Genomic DNA, 5,000 nt, shown 5'->3' with positions numbered 1-5,000 from the left:
TCTTTTACTCTTTTACTTGTTTCAGTCATTTGACTGCGGCCATGCTGGAACACTGCCTTTAGTCGAGCAAATCGACCTCAAGAATTATTCTTTGTAAGCCTAGTACTTATTCTATCGGTCTCTTTTTTTGCCGAATCGCTAAGTTACGGGGACGTAAGCAAACCAGCATCGGCTGTCAAGCGATGTTGGGGGGGGGACAAACGCAGACACACAAACATATACACGCACACATACATATATATATATATATATGTATACATATATACGACGGGCTTCTTTCAGTTTCCGTCTACCAAATCCACTCACAAGGCTTTGGTCGGCCCGAGGCTTGCCCAAATTGCCACGCAATGGGACTCAACCCGGAACCATGCGGTTGGTAAGCAAGCTACTTACCACACAGCCACTCCTACGCCTATGATGGTGAATGGTTATTAATGATGTGCTTTTTTTATAATTTAAAGCTCTCTGCGGGTGTGGCACATTTATTTCCCAGTTGAAGCCATTTCATTCATGCCACTAATACCGTTGAGGGCAGCATGATCACCACTGCACCATATATCTAAGTACCTATTATATATATATATATATATATATATATATATATGTGTGTGTGTGTGTGTGTGTGTGTGTGTGTGTGTGTGTATGTATGTATGTATGTTATTGTTTTTCTATCGTTTAGTGTTGAGTGAAAAATAAGATTCATTTTCGGTCGAGCAAAATTTATATTGTTAAAGGAGTTTGTGCTGTGACATTTCATTTTATAAGTAGAATACAATTTGCTTGAAGCGTTGGTTGCAGTGTGAGTGTGTAAAAGTGAGATGTTTGAGAAATCTTTGAGCAACGCGACAAGGAATTCTTCAAAACATGTAAGGTGATAGCAATGAATGCAAACGAATACCTTACGTAGGTTGTTTAATATTCCTATATGTCGGGAAAAATTTCTTTTTTCAAATGTAAAAAGAAACAAAAACAGAACAATATTCTGAGAAATGTGCTGCTATCGACAATCCATAGTTATTTTCTTCTTTGCATTTGAAGGAGACTGTTTCCCGAAATATTATTCTTGTTACAGGAATATTAAACAACCTGTTTAATACTATAACGCTATCTTTGTTTTGATTTATTAACACCACCTTTACTTGTATTGATATATTTCTCCCACGCATTGCTTAAATGTTTCTCAAGCAATTATTTCATTTAATCCTATTTCTTTACTTCTGTATTGCAAGCTTGCTTAAATGAATTCAGCATGATGAATGGTTTCTTGCATATATTTCCTTGAGAATTAGAAATAACTTAATTTCATTTAATCTTTGTATCAGAATTTCTTGGAAGCTTTGCTAACCCAGTTATTCATTTCAATACTTCACCAGAGAAAAGTAGTAAGCGCCTTATAACAATACGAAACTAAACACTAGCTTAGCACATTTAGTTTCGTAAATCTCAGATTTTACTTTAGATCTTAATATGGCGGATTTCATCACTTAGATATAATAAGTTAAGTACCAGCAATGTGCTTTAGTCTTTGTAATAGACTACGTGCATCTATAGGAAAAAATCGGTATTTTTTTGTCTTGTCCGAATGAAAGTAATATGTCATAAAACTGCTAAATCCTTGGAGAGGAGATTAAAATATTATCAAAGATAAAGGCCATGTATAAGATTTAGATGCTGGAATAGAGAAATTACAGAAGCAACACATTTGTTAATATATTATTCTCAACTCGATACTGACGTCAAAAAAAGATTAGAAAAAAATTCGATAAAACTGCGGGCAATCTATTATGGACGGTAGCTGTAAAAGAGATGATAATAAGCAGAGATGGAGATTGATGAACAACGCTTAATTTGATATATAAGTTTGATGGGTCTCAAAGGAAAAATACAAATAATGTTCTGTATGTTTTTATGCATTTAATAGTTCGTTTGTGACTGTGTGTATGTACGCATATATGAATGTATGTAAGTATGCATTTATATATGAGTGCATGTATTTATGAATGTATATATTTATGTATGTGTGTATGTATGTATGCATGCACGTATGTATGTATTTTCCTTTCTTTCTTGTTTAATGATTTAAATTCTTCTCTTTCTACAACGAAGGAACTGGTTTCTAAGAAACAAATATAACCCCATTGCTGGAATTTAGATAACAAAATTATAAATGTTTTAGGTTAAACTTGAGAAAAGTCTTACATATCTTTACTGTTCCGCTTTCAAAATGTACTAGCAAAATGAGCATGAATTGTTTTTTTTTGTTTGAAAACCATAGCTTTTAGAGACTGTTTCTTAAACATAGGTGTAGCTGTGTGGTAAGTAGATTGTTTACCAGCATGGTTCCGGGTTCAGTTCCACTGCGTGGAAACTTGGGCGTCTCCTACTATAACCTTGGGCTGACCAAAGACTTGTGAGTGGATTTGGTAAACGGAAACTGAAAGAAGCCCGTCGTATATATATATATATATATATATATATGTGTGTGTGTGTGTGTGTGTGTGTGTGTGTGTGAGTGTGGGTTTGCGTGGTTTTTCCCTCCACCATCGCTTGACACACGATGTTGGTGTGTTTGCATCCCCGTAACCTAGCGGTTCGGCAAAAGAGACCGATAGAATGAGTACTAGGCTTACAAAGAATAAGTCCCGGGGTCGATTTGTTCGACTGAAGGCGGTGCTCCAGCATGGCCGCAGTCAAATGATTGAAACAAATACAAGAAAAGAATAAAAGAATATATTAACAAAACCAAATGCACTAATCATTGGCATAAAGGCGTCTTTTATCTTTTACACGTTTCAGTCATTAGACTGTGGCCATGCAGGGGAACCGCCTTGAAGAATTTCTTTAGTTGAACGATTCGACCTAATAACTTGTTTTTTTAAAGTCAAGTACTTATTCTATTGGGCTCTTTTGTCGAACGTCTAAGTTACGGAGACGTAAACACATCAGCACTGGTTGTCAAGCGGTGGTGGTGGAACAAACACGGACGCAAAGACATACACACTCAGATATATATATATATATTTAAGAGAACAAAGTGTACGTACGCCGCTATATATATATATATATATATATATATATATATATATATATATATATATGGTTGGCGATTTTTTTTCCTCTGTCTTCCCTTCCCGGGATCTTTCCTTCTCCTATGTTTCCGACGAAGAGCTCCGCTCGAAACGTTAAACCCTCCTTCTTCCCTTCTTCCTGAGCGTCCAATAATACTTTATTTGTTCCACGTCCTTGCGTTGTTGTGTTTTTTGTTTTTTTGTGTTTTCTTGTTTGGATTAACTATATATATATATATATATATATATATAATATATATATATATATATAAAATACAAAATGGGACAAGAACGCAAAACATCCAGATAGACGATACAAGAAAAAAAACAGGACGGGTCATTCGAAGTTTTCTATCTTCAGTCAAGAACCAGATTATCCTGCAAGAAAACTTCGAATGACCCGTCCTTGTTTGCTTTGTATCATCTATCTGGATGTTTTGTTATCCCTTTTTGTATCACCTAGTTGCCCGGATGTTTTGCGTTCTTGTCCCATTTCGTATTTCATATATATATATATATATATAATATATACGACGTGTTTTTTTCAGTTTCCGTCTACCAAATCCACTCGCAAGACTTTGGTCGGCTCGAGGCGTTAGTGGAAGGTACTGGTTGTTCACAGTTTTTCTTGCCACTGAATATGGAAAAACTGTTCACATCTTCTGAGCAGCTGACCCCTATGACTGTTCATGATTATTCTTTCTTGTCCCATGCAATTATACGTGGCCCTTTATATTTACTCCTGGAGGAATTTTTTGCGGGAATGTTCTATCATTACTCCTTGTGTTGGTATGTAAGTATGCTTGTATGATGATATAATGTAAGTAAATGATGAGGTGAGAGCGTTAAGTAGTGATAAGTATTAATGCAATGTTATTAACAGTTCGAATATGCTAAAAGCATGTTCGGACTTGTGAACAAGTAAGTAAACTGCTGTCTCGAGACTTACGACCCTTAGAGCCGATTTCCTGATGTATAAGTAACCGAAATCACAACACACCCCGTGGATGGGAAGTCAGTGATTTACGACTGAGAGGACTGGAGCAAGATGAAATGAAGCCTTTTGGTCTAGAACACGACGCAACGCCCGGTCCGGGAAGAGAGACCACGATCTTGCGATCGCGACTACGGCAATAGCCACTAGACCACACATCTTCACATATAATGCATGTATGTATGTATTCAATGACAGAGACATAATCTGTATTTATAGCAGAACAACATTTCCTACAGAGGCATTCTCTCTTTCTCTTTTCTCTTTTACTTGTTTCAGTCATTTGACTGCGGCCACGCTGGAGCACCGCCTTTAGTCGAGCAAATCGACCCCGGGACCTATTCTTTGTAAGCCCAGTACTTATTCTATCGGTCTATTTTGCCGAACCGCTAAGTGACGGGGACATAAACACACCAGCATCGGTTGTCAAGCAATGCTAGGGGGACAAACACACACACACATACATATATATATACATATATACGACAGGCTTCTTTCAGTTTCCGTCTGCCAGATCCACTCACAAGGCATTGGTCGGCCCGGGGCTATAGCAGAAGACACTTGCCCAAGGTGCCACGCAGTGGGACTGAACCCGGAACCATGTGGTTGGTTAGCAAGCTACTTACCACATAGCAACTCCTTGCGTATTGTTTTAACATTATAACTTAGTATACTCTGATGCTGCAAGACAACGCTCGTGGTGATCCTTCTATCAGCTATATGAAGTGTAATGACGTAAGGCGGCGAGCTGGCAGAAACGTTAGCGCGCCGGGTGAAATGCTTAGCGGTATTTCGTCTGCCGCTATGTTCTGAGTTCAAATTCCGCCGAGGTCGACTTTGCCTTTCATCCTTTCGGGGTCGATTAAATAAGTACCAGTCACGCACTGGGGTCGATGTAATCGACTTTATCCGTTTGTCTGTCCTTGTTTGTCCTCTCT

The sequence above is a fragment of the Octopus sinensis genome, linkage group LG4 (genome assembly GCF_006345805.1).
Source record: "Octopus sinensis linkage group LG4, ASM634580v1, whole genome shotgun sequence".
NCBI lineage: Eukaryota > Metazoa > Mollusca > Cephalopoda > Octopoda > Octopodidae > Octopus > Octopus sinensis.
Note: the sequence above shows the minus strand (reverse complement) of the source record.